We start from the raw sequence: 20,276 nt of genomic DNA, 5'->3' as shown, positions 1-20,276 counted from the left end.
AGGAGAGGGTATGGAATTGAATCACGTACTGGCTGACGGACCGAGTCCCCTGACGTAAAAGCAGGATCTCCAATGAGGCGGAAGTGGTTCTGCCCGGCTCATCGAAAATCTTACGAAACATTGACACAAATTCAGAATAGTTTGAGAGGACGGGATCTGCTCTTTCCCACAAGGGTGAAGCCCATTCCAAAGCCTGACCGGTTAGAAGGGAAATTATATACGCTATCTTGGTCCGGGCAGATGGAAAGTTGGCAGACTGCAATTCGAACTGGATTCACACTGGTTAAGAAACCCACGGCATTGTTTTGGATTCCCATCAAATTTACTAGGCGATGGCAGATGCAATCAAGGCAGTGGGATCGGCACAGATGGAGTTGCAGCTGGGGGTGCAACTATGGGAGCAGGCACGGACACTTGGGGTGCTGCCATAGCTGCATGGAGAGAATCAAATCGATCTGACATACTCTGCATGAACTGCACAATTTGAGATTGTACGGCCTCCTGTTTACTCAGACGTGACAGAATATCCGCAGTAGCGCCGCCTCCCGAAGCCTGATCACCCGTCGGATCCATGGGGCCAGTGCTTACTGTCACGCTCGGCTGGAAATGAGAATCTGGTGACTGAGGATTGCCTGAGGAAGCGGACACTTGCGAAGGAAGAAGACGAGGTGGCTGGATGTAATTCCTACTCATAGGTCAGGAGCAATGGAAGTGGAGACTACCGAGATAGAATAGTCACTGTAAATAATGAACTGCGGGTGGTAATCTGTGACTTGGAAAACTGAAGACTGTGAGCTGTGGCTTGAATAACGAGGCTGAGGAGCACTGAAGATGAAGGACTGTGAATGGTGAGCTGTGGCTTGTATAACGAGGCTGAAGAACACTTGAAGATAAAGTACTGTGAACGGTGAGCTGTGGCTTGGATAACGAGGCTGAAGAACACTTGAAGATAAAGGACTGTGAACGGTGAGCTGTGGCTTGGATAACGAGGCTGAAGAGCATGGTAACTGTTGACGACCAAGATCCTTGAAGAATCAAGATTTACCGAGTACGCCCCTCTCAGATGGTATCAGGTTAGGGACGGCGGGACTGCTGCAATCAGAAAGGCAGAGCAAAGCTGGAGAGTAACCAAGGCACCGAAGTAACCTGGGAGCACAGGGCTGGAGATCCTATACCTAAGTAGTAACTTGAAGCACTGGCACTCATAACCTGAACCAGCTCCCTTTTAAGAGGAGAGATCTCCCTAGATTGGCTGGACAGAATGAGCATGTGCAATAGGTTCAAGCTTTGGTCTCCAACATAGCCGCCCTTGTGTAGCAGACACATTTTAGTGTTTACCACCAGAACTCCCTCTGGCCTCTCTGGAAGTTGCTCCCTAGTGCCAGCAAGCCCACTGCAGCAGCCTCCGGCTACTACGAGCGGACCCGCCACAGCATCCCCTCACCGCTGCACACGGACCCGTTCATAGTATCTGAGGTTGAAAAAAGACAATTGTCCATCGAGTTCAACCTATTTGTGGTCTCCTATGCATTATGATTTGACTAAAATTTCTGACTGATGCTGCTGTCAGCCGTTGCATTTTATCCCTATTTATAGTAAATATAATGCATGACTATGCACCATACCCCTGGATATCCTTATCCATTAGGAATTTATCTAACCCATTCTTAAAGGTGTTGACAGATTCCGCCATTACAACTCCCTCGGGCAGCAGCCCAGCACCGCCGCTGCCCGCCAGACACCTGAGCGGTAACCGCCGCGGCTCTGGGACATGACACCCTCCTGCAAATCCATGCCCCTTGTTTGCGATCACCCACAACCGCACCAGGTACCATAGGGGTAAATGACGCCCCTAACTGGGCAAAACCCCCATTACGTTATCATCAGACTGTATCACCTCCCAACTGAATAGAAATGGCAGCTTCTAAATTAGCCTTGTTTTAGGTGTGACCCCAAGTACCAGCACTATTGTGTTGTTAACCAACAGTACCCACAGATGCCAGATATTTTGTATATGTGAGAATAAATGAAGTGTGAGGTAGGTCATAGAGCTAATTTGCAGCTAAGGCAGATTTTACGAAAAAGTTTTTTCACAGATTCTGCGATTATTTTCCAAGTCGAAGATTCCCCAATCTGTACCCATACATAACAGACATATTTCAGTGATTTGCAGATCATTTTCAGCAAAAACAAATTTGCTGACTCTTGAACACTTCATCATTTTACTAGAAGCGATCTGCAGATCTGCCTGTTGTTACCAACTAGCAATCCTACAGCTTAATTTGCTCTGTGAAATTCAACATGTTTAAAAACATGATTTACCAACCCCAATCACTTTTTGGTCAGAATCTGTGATCTGTGAATTCCATACATTGTAGATTTTGTTTAAACATTAATCTGCAAAATGAATTGCCCCCAGTTCATTGGTGATGTATGGAGGCCACATTTCCAAATGCCGCCCATGTGTTTCACTTGGTAAAATGACGGGGGAGATTTATCAGTGCTTGGAGAGAGACAAAGGTGTCTATTTACTAAGCCTTGGATGGTGCTAATGTGGACAGAGATAAAGTACCAGCCAATCAGCTCCTGACTGCCATGTTACAGGCTGTGTTTGAAAAATGACAAGAGCTGGTTGGTTGGGACTTGATCTTCATTCACTTTATCTCTATTCAGAGCTCAGTAAATAGACCCCAAAGTACCAGCCAATCAGCTTCTAACTGCCATATTACAGGCTGTTTGAAAAATTACAGGAGCTTTATCTCTCTCCAAGTCTTCGTTCATATACCTCTTTGGGGCTCATCTATCAAGAGTTTTATCTATTTAAAACCCATTGCATATAATAAATGGTGCTTCAAACACATGACAGGAGCTGATTGGCTGTAGCACCGTATATCATATGCAATGAGTTTTAAATAGATAAAACACATTGATAAATTGGCCCCTTTATCTCCACTTTATCTCTTTCCAAGCTTTCATGAATCTCCCCCTAAGTGTAAGGAAACACATATAGCTAATGTGCAGCTAACTCCAACTGCCGCCACACAGGGTGAAAGGACATAGGGGAAGATTTATCACAGCTTGTAGAATGATAAAATGGGGTGAGATTAGGTACCAGCCAGCCAGTCAGCTCCTGTCATTTTTAATGACAGAAGCTGATCGTTTGGTACTTCATCTCTCCCGCCTCCCGTTTTCATCACTGAGGGGACATGCCTATAGGGTTGCCACCTCATCCCTTTAATTCTGGACACATATTAATTACACAGGTTCTGTGGCTGGCTGACTTCAAGACTCCATTTCACCTGCTTTTAATCAGCCACAGAACCTGTGTAATTCATATGTGTCCAGAATTAAAGCGATGAGGTGGCAACCCTACATGCCTAGCGCTCTGTGAGCTGCTGGCATGCCCCAAACCCTTGGTCTCCTGTGAAATAGATGTTATGTGCATGCGCACAGCATCTATACACCGTTCTGCAAAGCAGTGAGTGACAGGGAGCCTCCCAACTGCTCCACCACCACTGCGGGACACTGAGTGGGACAGCACCCAATAAATGGGACTGTCCCGAGAAAATCGGGACAGTTGGGAGGTATGCATTTATGTTACCCTGAAGTAGTGATGGTGTGTAACTCCATTAATGAACAAGACTATTACTGGGTAAATTCAAGTCTTGTGTATGCATAAACTTTGTGATATGTGAAATAGTGCTTTGTTCCTAAAATGTCCCTCATTCTCAAAAGCGTGGAGTTATGTGACTGTTTGGATTACGTTCTGAAATTGCTATTGTTTGTCTTTTGTCGCTGCGTTTGCACGACAGTGTCATTAACAATGATTAGGAAAAGCAATGCTTCCAAAATCTGTTTTCCCTTTTGTTTGTTTTTGAGTTTGGATGAGGGACGTGTTCCCCTCTCTCATTACTCACAGAGAGACACTTCCTCATTCTCATGTGTGCTGTGTTCAGTATAGAGGCTGTCCCAAGTCCCATCTGTCTAGTGTTTCACTCTGATTTCTGTTTAACCCTGGGCTACAATAAAACTAGTGGAGTGGGTCCCACCCAGAAAGAAGCCTATTGAGCTTCTGAAAAAGGCAAAACTAAAAGGGAAAAAAACACCTTTTCTGCAAAGTGGAATCCATTCTCAGCAAGATTCTGTGTGAGCCGGCTGCTTTTCTTATTTGTGCTGTGGACTTGGCTCTTTACAGTGAAAAAAGAAACTTTGCAGGCCATAGAGGTGGAACATAAGCTTACATCTTTTTACTGGTGTACGCTGGAATTAGAGGAGAAGCAGGAGCTTGGGAAGCTGTGATATTTCTGATCCACTGGAGACATAACAGCTGCTGTACAGAACTCACCCCCCTGGGCAGCCCCAAGGTAAGACGCTTGCTTGTGTGTATAATTACTGTATATCACTTTAAGGGAAGGCTCTAGAATCCCATGCTTGTTAATGGAAAGAACGAGAAATTAGTCACCGTATAATTATCTCTGTGGTACCTGCACCTAATATAAACTTTTGGATTCTCTATATAATATCCACCTTTCTTCAGGCTGCCAAGACTTTGGTTACAAGTACTCTCAATGGTTTTGTGGCTCATTCTAGCGGTTATAGACCTGTGCTATTTGGGGGTTGAGGCAGTACTGGCACCTTTTTTGTTTTTGGTCTAGTATTATTATAGCGAAACAGGAAGAAATCAGTGAAATAATTTCAGAAATAAATAATATACGTATCTGCACACTTAGCCAGACTGTTGAATTTTGTATGAACTTGTAACTTTAGGTTCGTACCAGGACCTTTTTTTTTTTTTTTTTCACAAAAAAGGGACTGCGTATAACAACTTAATACAGTGGGAATCCCCAGTGCTCTGACCTATGGAGTGGGTTGTAAAAACTGCGTAGGACAGTCGTACACAAACAGCAGTGCCCTTTGTCATTATTAAGTGAATCACTATGATCTGCAACTAAACCTTTTAAAATGACGTTTAAAAATCCTTTAGACACAGAACATGTATAAGGTAATTTCTGACCTAGACCGTTTCTTGGCTTCTGAAGTTAGTTTTTATTGTATCGAAGAACCCTGCCAGAAGCTTGTCACATCTGTTCTGTTGTGGCTTAATAATGGTTTATAATAATCTTTTCCCCCTTGCTTGTTTAAAACCTATTATATTTACAGTATGGTCTATTCACATTTAATGATGTTTTTTTTTTTATTGTGATGAAGTACAGAAGTATCTGGTAAGGCAGATAGGCTATCTTTAATGCATTGTATTGCTACGTAAGCTTGTCCAGTTAAATACCATAATTGCTTTTTGTAAAAACATAGATCTGCTCAGTAATAGAAATGATCAAAAGCTGTAAAACATTTCTTATGGTGAAAAACTGCATAAAGTAAAATGAATGCAACAATACTATATGGAGTATGAATATGACTATATGAATTAAAAGCAGCAAATAAAATAATACTAATTATTAGAGATGAGCGGGTTCGGTTTCTCTGAATCCGAACCCGCCCGAACTTCATGTTTTTTTACACGGGTCCGAGCGACTCGGATCTTCCCGCCTTGCTCGGTTAACCCGAGCGCGCCCGAACGTCATCATCATGCTGTCGGATTCTCGCGAGGCTCGGATTCTATCGCGAGACTCGGATTCTATATAAGGAGCCGCGCGTCGCGGCCATTTTCACACGTGCATTGAGATTGATAGGGAGAGGACGTGGCTGGCGTCCTCTCCGTTTAGAAATTAAAATAGATAGGAGAGTGAGAGTGAGACACTTCATTTACTTACTGGAGCTTAGGAGGAGTTATACTAGTGACTGATGACCAGTGACCTGACCACCAGTGCAGTTTTATAATTTATTATTATTTAATAATCCGTTCTGTTCTTGTTCTCTGCCTGAAAAAAACGATACACAGTGACTCTGTCACACTCACATACCATATCTGTGCTCAGCCCAGTGTGCTGCATCATCTATGTATAATATCTGACTGTGCTCACACAGCTTAATTGTGGGGGAGACTGGGGAGCAGTTATAGGTTATAGCAGGAGCCAGGAGTACATATTAAACAGTGCACACTTTTGCTGCCAGAGTGCCACTGCCAGTGTGACTGACCACTGACCACTGTGACCAGTGACCTGACCACACTGACCACCAGTATAGTATATTGTGATTGTCTGCCTGAAAAAGTACACTCGTCGTGTGACTTGTGTAATGTTTTTTTATTCTATAAAAATTAAAAAACTCATTCTGCTGACAGACAGTGTCCAGCAGGTCCGTCATTATATAATATATACTAGAGATGAGCGGGTTCGGTTTCTCTGAATCCGAACCCGCACGAACTTCATGTTTTTTTCACGGGTCCGAGCAGACTCGGATCCTCCCGCCTTGCTCGGTTAACCCGAGCGCGCCCGAACGTCATCATGACGCTGTCGGATTCTCGCGAGACTCGGATTCTATATAAGGAGCCGCGCGTCGCCGCCATTTTCACACGTGCATTGAGATTGATAGGGAGAGGACGTGGCTGGCGTCCTCTCCATTAGAAATTAGATTAGAAGAGAGAGAGAGATTGTGCAGAGTCAGACAGAGTTTACCACAGTGACCAGTGCAGTTGTTGTTAGTTAACTTTTATTTATTTTAATATATATCCGTTCTCTGCTATATCCGTTCTCTGCCTGAAAAAAAACGATACACAGCAGCAGCCAGTCACACAGTGTGACTCAGTCTGTGTGCACTCAGCTCAGCCCAGTGTGCTGCACATCAATGTATAAAAGGCAAAGCTTATAATAATTGTGGGGGAGACTGGGGAGCACTGCAGGTTGTTATAGCAGGAGCCCCCAGGAGTACATAATATTATATTAATTTAAAATTAAACAGTGCACACTTTTGCTGCAGGAGTGCCACTGCCAGTGTGACTAGTGGTGACCAGTGCCTGACCACCAGTATAGTAGTATATTGTTGTATGTATTGTATACTATCTCTTTATCAACCAGTCTATATTAGCAGCAGACACAGTACAGTGCGGTAGTTCACGGCTGTGGCTACCTCTGTGTCGGCAGTCGGAACTCGGCAGGCAGTCCGTCCATCCATAATTGTATTACAATATATACCACCTAACCGTGGTATTTTTTTTTCTTTCTTTATACCGTCATAGTGTCATACTAGTTGTTACGAGTATACTACTATCTCTTTATCAACCAGTGTACAGTGCGGTAGTTCACGGCTGTGGCTACCTCTGTGTCGGCAGTCGGCAGGCAGTCCGTCCATCCATAATTGTATTATTATTATAATATATACCACCTAACCGTGGTTTTTTTTCCATTCTTTATACCGTCGTCATAGTGTCATACTAGTTGTTACGAGTATACTACTATCTCTTTATCAACCAGTGTACAGTGCGGTAGTTCACGGCTGTGGCTACCTCTGTGTCGGCAGTCGGCAGGCAGTCCGTCCATCCATAATTGTATTATTATTATAATATATACCACCTAACCGTGGTTTTCTTTCCATTCTTTATACCGTCGTCATAGTGTCATACTAGTTGTTACGAGTATACTACTATCTCTTTATCAACCAGTGTACAGTGCGGTAGTTCACGGCTGTGGCTACCTCTGTGTCGGCAGTCGGCAGGCAGTCCGTCCATCCATAATTGTATTATTATTATAATATATACCACCTAACCGTGGTTTTTTTTTCATTCTTTATACCGTCGTCATAGTGTCATACTAGTTGTTACGAGTATACTACTATCTCTTTATCAACCAGTGTACAGTGCGGTAGTTCACGGCTGTGGCTACCTCTGTGTCGGCAGTCGGCAGGCAGTCCGTCCATCCATAATTGTATTATTATTATAATATATACCACCTAACCGTGGTTTTTTTCCCATTCTTTATACCGTCGTCATAGTGTCATACTAGTTGTTACGAGTATACTACTATCTCTTTATCAACCAGTGTACAGTGCGGTAGTTCACGGCTGTGGCTACCTCTGTGTCGGCAGTCGGCAGGCAGTCCGTCCATCCATAATTGTATTATTATTATAATATATACCACCTAACCGTGGTTTTTTTTTCATTCTTTATACCGTCGTCATAGTGTCATACTAGTTGTTACGAGTATACTACTATCTCTTTATCAACCAGTGTACAGTGCGGTAGTTCACGGCTGTGGCTACCTCTGTGTCGGCAGTCGGCAGGCAGTCCGTCCATCCATAATTGTATTATTATTATAATATATACCACCTAACCGTGGTTTTTTTTTCATTCTTTATACCGTCGTCATAGTGTCATACTAGTTGTTACGAGTATACTACTATCTCTTTATCAACCAGTGTACAGTGCGGTAGTTCACGGCTGTGGCTACCTCTGTGTCGGCAGTCGGCAGGCAGTCCGTCCATCCATAATTGTATTATTATTATAATATATACCACCTAACCGTGGTTTTTTTTCCATTCTTTATACCGTCGTCATAGTGTCATACTAGTTGTTACGAGTATACTACTATCTCTTTATCAACCAGTGTACAGTGCGGTAGTTCACGGCTGTGGCTACCTCTGTGTCGGCAGTCGGCAGGCAGTCCGTCCATCCATAATTGTATTATTATTATAATATATACCACCTAACCGTGGTTTTTTTTCCATTCTTTATACCGTCGTCATAGTGTCATACTAGTTGTTACGAGTATACTACTATCTCTTTATCAACCAGTGTACAGTGCGGTAGTTCACGGCTGTGGCTACCTCTGTGTCGGCAGTCGGCAGGCAGTCCGTCCATCCATAATTGTATTATTATTATAATATATACCACCTAACCGTGGTTTTTTTATACCACCTAACCGTGGCAGTCCGTCCATAATTGTATACTAGTAAACTATCCAATCCATCCATCTCCATTGTTTACCTGAGGTGCCTTTTAGTTCTGCCTATAAAATATGGAGAACAAAAAAGTTGAGGTTCCAAAATTAGGGAAAGATCAAGATCCACTTCCACCTCGTGCTGAAGCTGCTGCCACTAGTCATGGCCGAGACGATGAAATGCCAGCAACGTCGTCTGCCAAGGCCGATGCCCAATGTCATAGTACAGAGCATGTCAAATCCAAAACACCAAATATCAGAAAAAAAAGGACTCCAAAACCTAAAATAAAATTGTCGGAGGAGAAGCGTAAACTTGCCAATATGCCATTTACCACACGGAGTGGCAAGGAACGGCTGAGGCCCTGGCCTATGTTCATGGCTAGTGGTTCAGCTTCACATGAGGATGGAAGCACTCAGCCTCTCGCTAGAAAACTGAAAAGACTCAAGCTGGCAAAAGCACCGCAAAGAACTGTGCGTTCTTTGAAATCCCAAATCCACAAGGAGAGTCCAATTGTGTCGTTTGCGATGCCTGACCTTCCCAACACTGGACGTGAAGAGCATGCGCCTTCCACTATTTGCATGCCCCCTGCAAGTGCTGGAAGGAGCACCCGCAGTCCAGTTCCTGATAGTCAGATTGAAGATGTCAGTGTTGAAGTACACCAGGATGAGGAGGATATGGGTGTTGCTGGCGCTGGGGAGGAAATTGACCAGGAGGATTCTGATGGTGAGGTGGTTTGTTTAAGTCAGGCACCCGGGGAGACACCTGTTGTCCGTGGGAGGAATATGGCCGTTGACATGCCAGGTGAAAATACCAAAAAAATCAGCTCTTCGGTGTGGAGGTATTTCACCAGAAATGCGGACAACAGGTGTCAAGCCGTGTGTTCCCTTTGTCAAGCTGTAATAAGTAGGGGTAAGGACGTTAACCACCTCGGAACATCCTCCCTTATACGTCACCTGCAGCGCATTCATAATAAGTCAGTGACAAGTTCAAAAACTTTGGGTGACAGCGGAAGCAGTCCACTGACCAGTAAATCCCTTCCTCTTGTAACCAAGCTCACGCAAACCACCCCACCAACTCCCTCAGTGTCAATTTCCTCCTTCCCCAGGAATGCCAATAGTCCTGCAGGCCATGTCACTGGCAAGTCTGACGAGTCCTTTCCTGCCTGGGATTCCTCCGATGCATCCTTGCGTGTAACGCCTACTGCTGCTGGCGCTGCTGTTGTTGCCGCTGGGAGTCGATGGTCATCCCAGAGGGGAAGTCGTAAGCCCACTTGTACTACTTCCAGTAAGCAATTGACTGTTCAACAGTCCTTTGCGAGGAAGATGAAATATCACAGCAGTCATCCTACTGCAAAGCGGATAACTGAGTCCTTGACAACTATGTTGGTGTTAGACGTGCGTCCGGTATCCGCCGTTAGTTCACAGGGAACTAGACAATTTATTGAGGCAGTGTGCCCCCGTTACCAAATACCATCTAGGTTCCACTTCTCTAGGCAGGCGATACCGAGAATGTACACGGACGTCAGAAAAAGACTCACCAGTGTCCTAAAAAATGCAGTTGTACCCAATGTCCACTTAACCACGGACATGTGGACAAGTGGAGCAGGGCAGGGTCAGGACTATATGACTGTGACAGCCCACTGGGTAGATGTATGGACTCCCGCCGCAAGAACAGCAGCGGCGGCACCAGTAGCAGCATCTCGCAAACGCCAACTCTTTCCTAGGCAGGCTACGCTTTGTATCACCGCTTTCCAGAATACGCACACAGCTGAAAACCTCTTACGGCAACTGAGGAAGATCATCGCGGAATGGCTTACCCCAATTGGACTCTCCTGTGGATTTGTGGCATCGGACAACGCCAGCAATATTGTGTGTGCATTAAATATGGGCAAATTCCAGCACGTCCCATGTTTTGCACATACCTTGAATTTGGTGGTGCAGAATTTTTTAAAAAACGACAGGGGCGTGCAAGAGATGCTGTCGGTGGCCAGAAAAATTGCGGGACACTTTCGGCGTACAGGCACCACGTACAGAAGACTGGAGCACCACCAAAAACTACTGAACCTGCCCTGCCATCATCTGAAGCAAGAAGTGGTAACGAGGTGGAATTCAACCCTCTATATGCTTCAGAGGTTGGAGGAGCAGCAAAAGGCCATTCAAGCCTATACAATTGAGCACGATATAGGAGATGGAATGCACCTGTCTCAAGTGCAGTGGAGAATGATTTCAACGTTGTGCAAGGTTCTGATGCCCTTTGAACTTGCCACACGTGAAGTCAGTTCAGACACTGCCAGCCTGAGTCAGGTCATTCCCCTCATCAGGCTTTTGCAGAAGAAGCTGGAGGCATTGAAGAAGGAGCTAACACGGAGCGATTCCGCTAGGCATGTGGGACTTGTGGATGCAGCCCTTAATTCGCTTAACAAGGATTCACGGGTGGTCAATCTGTTGAAATCAGAGCACTACATTTTGGCCACCGTGCTCGATCCTAGATTTAAAGCCTACCTTGGATCTCTCTTTCCGGCAGACACAGGTCTGCTGGGGTTGAAAGACCTGCTGGTGACAAAATTGTCAAGTCAAGCGGAACGCGACCTGTCAACATCTCCTCCTTCACATTCTCCCGCAACTGGGGGTGCGAGGAAAAGGCTCAGAATTCCGAGCCCACCCGCTGGCGGTGATGCAGGGCAGTCTGGAGCGACTGCTGATGCTGACATCTGGTCCGGACTGAAGGACCTGACAACGATTACGGACATGTCGTCTACTGTCACTGCATATGATTCTCTCAACATTGATAGAATGGTGGAGGATTATATGAGTGACCGCATCCAAGTAGGCACGTCACACAGTCCGTACTTATACTGGCAGGAAAAAGAGGCAATTTGGAGGCCCTTGCACAAACTGGCTTTATTCTACCTAAGTTGCCCTCCCACAAGTGTGTACTCCGAAAGAGTGTTTAGTGCCGCCGCTCACCTTGTCAGCAATCGGCGTACGAGGTTACATCCAGAAAATGTGGAGAAGATGATGTTCATTAAAATGAATTATAATCAATTCCTCCGCGGAGACATTGACCAGCAGCAATTGCCTCCACAAAGTACACAGGGAGCTGAGATGGTGGATTCCAGTGGGGACGAATTGATAATCTGTGAGGAGGGGGATGTACACGGTGATATATCGGAGGGTGAAGATGAGGTGGACATCTTGCCTCTGTAGAGCCAGTTTGTGCAAGGAGAGATTAATTGCTTCTTTTTTGGGGGGGGTCCAAACCAACCCGTCATATCAGTCACAGTCGTGTGGCAGACCCTGTCACTGAAATGATGGGTTGGTTAAAGTGTGCATGTCCTGTTTTGTTTATACAACATAAGGGTGGGTGGGAGGGCCCAAGGATAATTCCATCTTGCACCTCTTTTTTCTTTTCTTTTTCTTTGCATCATGTGCTGATTGGGGAGGGTTTTTTGGAAGGGACATCCTGCGTGACACTGCAGTGCCACTCCTAGATGGGCCCGGTGTTTGTGTCGGCCACTAGGGTCGCTAATCTTACTCACACAGCTACCTCATTGCGCCTCTTTTTTTCTTTGCGTCATGTGCTGTTTGGGGAGGGTTTTTTGGAAGGGACATCCTGCGTGACACTGCAGTGCCACTCCTAGATGTGCCCGGTGTTTGTGTCGGCCACTAGGGTCGCTAATCTTACTCACACAGTCAGCTACCTCATTGCGCCTCTTTTTTTCTTTGCGTCATGTGCTGTTTGGGGAGGGTTTTTTGGAAGGGCCATCCTGCGTGACACTGCAGTGCCACTCCTAGATGGGCCCGGTGTTTGTGTCGGCCACTAGGGTCGCTAATCTTACTCACACAGCTACCTCATTGCGCCTCTTTTTTTCTTTGCGTCATGTGCTGTTTGGGGAGGGTTTTTTGGAAGGGACATCCTGCGTGACACTGCAGTGCCACTCCTAGATGGGCCCGGTGTTTGTGTCGGCCACTAGGGTCGCTTATCTTTCTCACACAGCTACCTCATTGCGCCTCTTTTTTTCTTTGCGTCATGTGCTGTTTGGGGAGGGTTTTTTGGAAGGGACATCCTGCGTGACACTGCAGTGCCACTCCTAGATGGGCCCGGTGTTTGTGTCGGCCACTAGGGTCGCTTATCTTTCTCACACAGTCAGCTACCTCATTGCGCCTCTTTTTTTCTTTGCGTCATGTGCTGTTTGGGGAGGGTTTTTTGGAAGGGACATCCTGCGTGACACTGCAGTGCCACTCCTAGATGGGCCCGGTGTTTGTGTCGGCCACTAGGGTCGCTTATCTTACTCACACAGCGACCTCGGTGCAAATTTTAGGACTAAAAATAATATTGTGAGGTGTGATGTGTTCAGAATAGGCTGAAAATGAGTGTAAATTATGTTTTTTGAGGTTAATAATACTTTGGGATCAAAATTACCCCCAAATTCTATGATTTAAGCTGTTTTTTAGGGTTTTTTGAAAAAAACACCCGAATCCAAAACACACCCGAATCCGACAAAAATAATTCGGTGAGGTTTTGCCAAAACGCGTTCGAACCCAAAACACGGCCGCGGAACCGAACCCAAAACCAAAACACAAAACCCGAAAAATTTCAGGCGCTCATCTCTAATATTATATACCTGTCCGGCTGCAGTAGTGATATATATATATTTTTTATATCATTATTTATCATCCAGTCTATACTAGCAGCAGACACAGTACGGTAGTTCACGGCTGTAGCTACCTCTGTGTCGGCACTCGGCAGTCCATCCATAATTGTATACCACCTACCCGTGGTTTTTTTTTCTTTCTTCTTTATACATACTACATCTCATTATCATCCAGTCTATATTAACAGCAGACACAGTACAGTACGGTAGTCCACGGCTGTAGCTACCTCTGTGTCGGCACTCGGCAGTCCATCCATAATTGTATACCACCTACCCGTGGTTTTTTTTTCTTTCTTCTTTATACATACTACATCTCATTATCATCCAGTCTATATTAGCAGCAGACACAGTACGGTAGTCCACGGCTGTAGCTACCTCTGTGTCGGCACTCGGCAGTCCATCCATAATTGTATACCACCTACCCGTGGTTTTTTTTTTCTTTCTTCTTTATACATACTACATCTCATTATCATCCAGTCTATATTAGCAGCAGACACAGTACGGTAGTCCACGGCTGTAGCTACCTCTGTGTCGGCACTCGGCAGTCCATCCATAATTGTATACCACCTACCCGTGGTTTTTTTTTTCTTTCTTCTTTATACATTACATACTACATCTCATTATCATCCAGTCTATATTAGCAGCAGACACAGTACGGTAGTCCACGGCTGTAGCTACCTCTGTGTCGGCACTCGGCAGTCCATCCATAATTGTATACCACCTACCCGTGTTTTTTTTTTTTCTTTCTTCTATATACATACTACATCTCATTATCATCCAGTCTATATTAGCAGCAGACACAGTACAGTACGGTAGTCCACGGCTGTAGCTACCTCTGTGTCGGCACTCGGCAGTCCATCCATAATTGTATACCACCTACCCGTGGTTTTTTTTTCTTTCTTCTTTATACATACTACATCTCATTATCAACCAGTCTATATTAGCAGCAGACACAGTACGGTAGTCCACGGCTGTAGCTACCTCTGTGTCGGCACTCGGCAGTCCATCCATAATTATATACCACCTACCCGTGGTTTTTTTTTTCTTTCTTCTTTATACATACTACATCTCATTATCATCCAGTCTATATTAGCAGCAGACACAGTACAGTACGGTAGTCCACGGCTGTAGCTACCTCTGTGTCGGCACTCGGCAGTCCATCCATAATTGTATACCACCTACCCGTGGTTTTTTTTTTCTTTCTTCTTTATACATACTACATCTCATTATCATCCAGTCTATATTAGCAGCAGACACAGTACAGTACGGTAGTCCACGGCTGTAGCTACCTCTGTGTCGGCACTCGGCAGTCCATCCATAATTGTATACTAGTATCCATCCATCTCCATTGTTTACCTGAGGTGCCTTTTAGTTGTGCCTATTAAAATATGGAGAACAAAAATGTTGAGGTTCCAAAATTAGGGAAAGATCAAGATCCACTTCCACCTCGTGCTGAAGCTGCTGCCACTAGTCATGGCCGAGACGATGAAATGCCAGCAACGTCGTCTGCCAAGGCCGATGCCCAATGGCATAGTACAGAGCATGTCAAATCCAAAACACCAAATATCAGTAAAAAAAGGACTCCAAAACCTAAAATAAAATTGTCGGAGGAGAAGCGTAAACTTGCCAATATGCCATTTACCACACGGAGTGGCAAGGAACGGCTGAGGCCCTGGCCTATGTTCATGGCTAGTGGTTCAGCTTCACATGAGGATGGAAGCACTCAGCCTCTCGCTAGAAAAATAAAAAGACTCAAGCTGGCAAAAGCAGTAGCACCGCAAAGAACTGTGCGTTCTTCGAAATCCCAAATCCACAAGGAGAGTCCAATTGTGTCGGTTGCGATGCCTGACCTTCCCAAAACTGGACGTAAAGAGCATGCGCCTTCCACCATTTGCACGCCCCCTGCAAGTGCTGGAAGGAGCACCCGCAGTCCAGTTCCTGATAGTCAGATTGAAGATGTCAGTGTTGAAGTACACCAGGATGAGGAGGATATGGGTGTTGCTGGCGCTGGGGAGGAAATTGACCAGGAGGATTCTGATGGTGAGGTGGTTTGTTTAAGTCAGGCACCCGGGGAGACACCTGTTGTCCGTGGGAGGAATATGGCCACTGACATGCCTGGTGAAAATACCAAAAAAATCAGCTCTTCGGTGTGGAAGTATTTCAACAGAAATGCGGACAACAGGTGTCAAGCCGTGTGTTGCCTTTGTCAAGCTGTAATAAGTAGGGGTAAGGACGTTAACCACCTCGGAACATCCTCCCTTATACGTCACCTGCAGCGCATTCATAATAAGTCAGTGACAAGTTCAAAAACTTTGGGCGACAGCGGAAGCAGTCCACTGACCAGTAAATCCCTTCCTCTTGTAACCAAGCTCACGCAAACCACCCCACCAACTCCCTCAGTGTCAATTTCCTCCTTCCCCAGGAATGCCAATAGTCCTGCAGGCCATGTCACTGGCAATTCTGACGAGTCCTCTCCTGCCTGGGATTCCTCCGATGCATCCTTGCGTGTAACGCCTACTGCTGCTGGCGCTGCTGTTGTTGCTGCTGGGAGTCGATGGTCATCCCAGAGGGGAAGTCGTAAGCCCACTTGTACTACTTCCAGTAAGCAATTGACTGTTCAACAGTCCTTTGCGAGGAAGATGAAATATCACAGCAGTCATCCTGCTGCAAAGCGGATAACTGAGGCCTTGACAACTATGTTGGTGTTAGACGTGCGTCCGGTATCCGCCGTTAGTTCACAGGGAACTAGACAATTTATTGAGGCAGTGTGCCCCCGTTACCAAATACCATCTAGGTTCCACTTCTCTAGGCAGGCGATACCGAGAATGTACACGGACGTCAGAAAAAGACTCACCAGTGTCCTAAAAAATGCAGTTGTACCCAATGTCCACTTAACCACGGACATGTGGACAAGTGGAGCAGGGCAGGGTCAGGACTATATGACTGTGACAGCCCACTGGGTAGATGTATGGACTCCCGCCGCAAGAAAAGCAGCGGCGGCACCAGTAGCAGCATCTCGCAAACGCCAACTCTTTCCTAGGCAGGCTACGCTTTGTATCACCGGTTTCCAGAATACGCACACAGCTGAAAACCTCTTACGGCAACTGAGGAAGATCATCGCGGAATGGCTTACCCCAATTGGACTCTCCTGTGGATTTGTGGCATCGGACAACGCCAGCAATATTGTGTGTGCATTAAATATGGGCAAATTCCAGCACGTCCCATGTTTTGCACATACCTTGAATTTGGTGGTGCAGAATTTTTTAAAAAATGACAGGGGCGTGCAAGAGATGCTGTCGGTGGCCAGAAGAATTGCGGGACACTTTCGGCATACAGGCACCACGTACAGAAGACTGGAGCACCACCAAAAACTACTGAACCTGCCCTGCCATCATCTGAAGCAAGAAGTGGTAACGAGGTGGAATTCAACCCTCTATATGCTTCAGAGGTTGGAGGAGCAGCAAAAGGCCATTCAAGCCTATACAATTGAGCACGATATAGGAGGTGGAATGCACCTGTCTCAAGTGCAGTGGAGAATGATTTCAACGTTGTGCAAGGTTCTGATGCCCTTTGAACTTGCCACACGTGAAGTCAGTTCAGACACTGCCAGCCTGAGTCAGGTCATTCCCCTCATCAGGCTTTTGCAGAAGAAGCTGGAGACATTGAAGGAGGAGCTAACACGGAGCGATTCCGCTAGGCATGTGGGACTTGTGGATGGAGCCCTTAATTCGCTTAACAAGGATTCACGGGTGGTCAATCTGTTGAAATCAGAGCACTACATTTTGGCCACCGTGCTCGATCCTAGATTTAAAGCCTACCTTGGATCTCTCTTTCCGGCAGACACAAGTCTGCTGGGGTTGAAAGACCTGCTGGTGAGAAAATTGTCAAGTCAAGCGGAACGCGACCTGTCAACATCTCCTCCTTCACATTCTCCCGCAACTGGGGGTGCGAGGAAAAGGCTCAGAATTCCGAGCCCACCCGCTGGCGGTGATGCAGGGCAGTCTGGAGCGACTGCTGATGCTGACATCTGGTCCGGACTGAAGGACCTGACAACGATTACGGACATGTCGTCTACTGTCACTGCATATGATTCTCTCAACATTGAAAGAATGGTGGAGGATTATATGAGTGACCGCATCCAAGTAGGCACGTCACACAGTCCGTACTTATACTGGCAGGCAAAAGAGGCAATTTGGAGGCCCTTGCACAAACTGGCTTTATTCTACCTAAGTTGCCCTCCCACAGGTGTGTACTCCGAAAGAGTGTTTAGTGCCGCCGCTCACCTTGTCAGCAATCGGCGTACGAGGTTACATCCAGAAAATGTGGAGAAGATGATGTTCATTAAAATGAATTATAATCAATTCCTCCGCGGAGACATTGACCAGCAGCAATTGCCTCCACAAAGTACACAGGGAGCTGAGATGGTGGATTCCAGTGGGGACGAATTGATAATCTGTGAGGAGGGGGATGTACACGGTGATATATCGGAGGATGATGATGAGGTGGACATCTTGCCTCTGTAGAGCCAGTTTGTGCAAGGAGAGATTAATTGCTTCTTTTTTGGTGGGGGTCCAAACCAACCCGTCATATCAGTCACAGTCGTGTGGCAGACCCTGTCACTGAAATGATGGGTTGGTTAAAGTGTGCATGTCCTGTTTATACAACATAAGGGTGGGTGGGAGTGCCCAAGGACAATTCCATCTTGCACCTCTTTTTTCTTTAATTTTTATTTGCGTCATGTGCTGTTTGGGGAGGGTTTTTTGGAAGGGCCATCCTGCGTGACACTGCAGTGCCACTCCTAGATGGGCCCGGTGTTTGTGTCGGCCACTAGGGTCGCTTATCTTACTCACACAGCTACCTCATTGCGCCTCTTTTTTTCTTTGCGTCATGTGCTGTTTGGGGAGGGTTTTTTGGAAGGGCCATCCTGCGTGACACTGCAGTGCCACTCCTAGATGGGCCCGGTGTTTGTGTCGGCCACTAGGGTCGCTTATCTTACTCACACAGCTACCTCATTGCGCCTCTTTTTTTCTTTGCGTCATGTGCTGTTTGGGGAGGGTTTTTTGGAAGGGCCATCCTGCGTGACACTGCAGTGACACTCCTAGATGGGCCCGGTGTTTGTGTCGGCCACTAGGGTCGCTTATCTTACTCACACAGCTACCTCATTGCGCCTCTTTTTTTCTTTGCGTCATGTGCTGTTTGGGGAGGGTTCTTTGGAAGGGACATCCTGCGTGACACTGCAGTGACACTCCTAGATGGGCCCGGTGTTTGTGTCGGCCACTAGGGTCGCTTATCTTACTCACACAGCTACCTCATTGCGCCTCTTTTTTTCTTTGCGTCATGTGCTGTTTGGGGAGGGTTTTTTGGAAGGGCCATCCTGCGTGACACTGCAGTGCCACTCCTAGATGGGCCCGGTGTTTGTGTCGGCCACTAGGGTCGCTTATCTTACTCACACAGCTACCTCATTGCGCCTCTTTTTTTCTTTGCGTCATGTGCTGTTTGGGGAGGGTTTTTTGGAAGGGCCATCCTGCGTAACACTGCAGTGCCACTCCTAGATGGGCCCGGTGTTTGTGTCGGCCACTAGGGTCGCTTATCTTACTCACACAGCTACCTCATTGCGCCTCTTTTTTTCTTTGCGTCATGTGCTGTTTGGGGAGGGTTTTTTGGAAGGGACATCCTGCGTGACACTGCAGTGCCACTCCTAGATGGGCCCGGTGTTTGTGTCGGCCACTAGGGTCGCTTATCTTACTCACACAGCTACCTCATTGCGCCTCTTTTTTTCTTTGCGTCATGTGCTGTTTGGGGAGGGTTTTTTGGAAGGGACATCCTGCGTGACACTGCAGTGCCACTCCTAGATGGGCCCGGTGTTTGTGTCGGCCACTAGGGTCGCTTATCTTACTCACACAGCTACCTCATTGCGCCTCTTTTTTTCTTTGCGTCATGTGCTGTTTGGGGAGGGTTTTTTGGAAGGGACATCCTGCGTGACACTGCAGTGCCACTCCTAGATGGGCCCGGTGTTTGTGTCGGCCACTAGGGTCGCTTATCTTACTCACACAGCTACCTCATTGCGCCTCTTTTTTTCTTTGCGTCATGTGCTGTTTGGGGAGGGTTTTTTGGAAGGGACATCCTGCGTGACACTGCAGTGCCACTCCTAGATGGGCCCGGTGTTTGTGTCGGCCACTAGGGTCGCTTATCTTACTCACACAGCTACCTCATTGCGCCTCTTTTTTTCTTTGCGTCATGTGCTGTTTGGGGAGGGTTTTTTGGAAGGGACATCCTGCGTGACACTGCAGTGCCACTCCTAGATGGGCCAGGTGTTTGTGTCGGCCACTAGGGTCGCTTAGCTTAGTCATCCAGCGACCTCGGTGCAAATTTTAGGACTAAAAATAATATTGTGAGGTGTGAGGTATTCAGAATAGACTGAAAATGAGTGGAAATGATGGTTTTTGAGGTTAATAATACTTTGGGATCAAAATGACCCCCAAATTCTATGATTTAAGCTGTTTTTTAGGTTTTTTGGAAAAAAACACCCGAATCCAAAACACACTCGAATCCGACAAAAAAAATTCGGTTAGGTTTTGCCAAAACGCGGTCGAACCCAAAACACGGCCGCGGAACCGAACCTAAAACCAAAACACAAAACCCAAAAAATTTCCGGCGCTCATCTCTACTAATTATGTAAGTGGTTGTATGCCAGCCGCTCATTAGCAGCACATGATATGTATGGATAAGTGCATTATCATCCACTGTATCCTCTGTATGGGAGGTAGTTACGTGACCGGCGGTCAGGAGA

At 46.3% G+C, this 20,276-nt stretch overlaps 1 protein-coding gene across 2 annotated transcripts in view; it reads left to right on the top strand.

The window, feature by feature from the left end:
- The first annotated feature begins 3,962 nt into the window (after positions 1-3,962).
- Positions 3,963-20,276, top strand: part of PAPLN (papilin, proteoglycan like sulfated glycoprotein) — a 275,678-nt gene continuing 259,364 nt past the window's right edge. For both annotated transcript variants that reach the window (XM_063947669.1, XM_063947668.1), the window contains exon 1: positions 3,963-4,364. The gene's annotated coding sequence lies outside the window, so the exon portion shown is untranslated. The remainder of the gene's footprint in view (positions 4,365-20,276) is intronic.

The sequence above is a fragment of the Pseudophryne corroboree genome, chromosome 12 (assembly GCF_028390025.1).
Source record: "Pseudophryne corroboree isolate aPseCor3 chromosome 12, aPseCor3.hap2, whole genome shotgun sequence".
Lineage (NCBI taxonomy): Eukaryota > Metazoa > Chordata > Amphibia > Anura > Myobatrachidae > Pseudophryne > Pseudophryne corroboree.
Note: the sequence above shows the minus strand (reverse complement) of the source record. Positions and strands in the feature narration are given on the sequence as shown.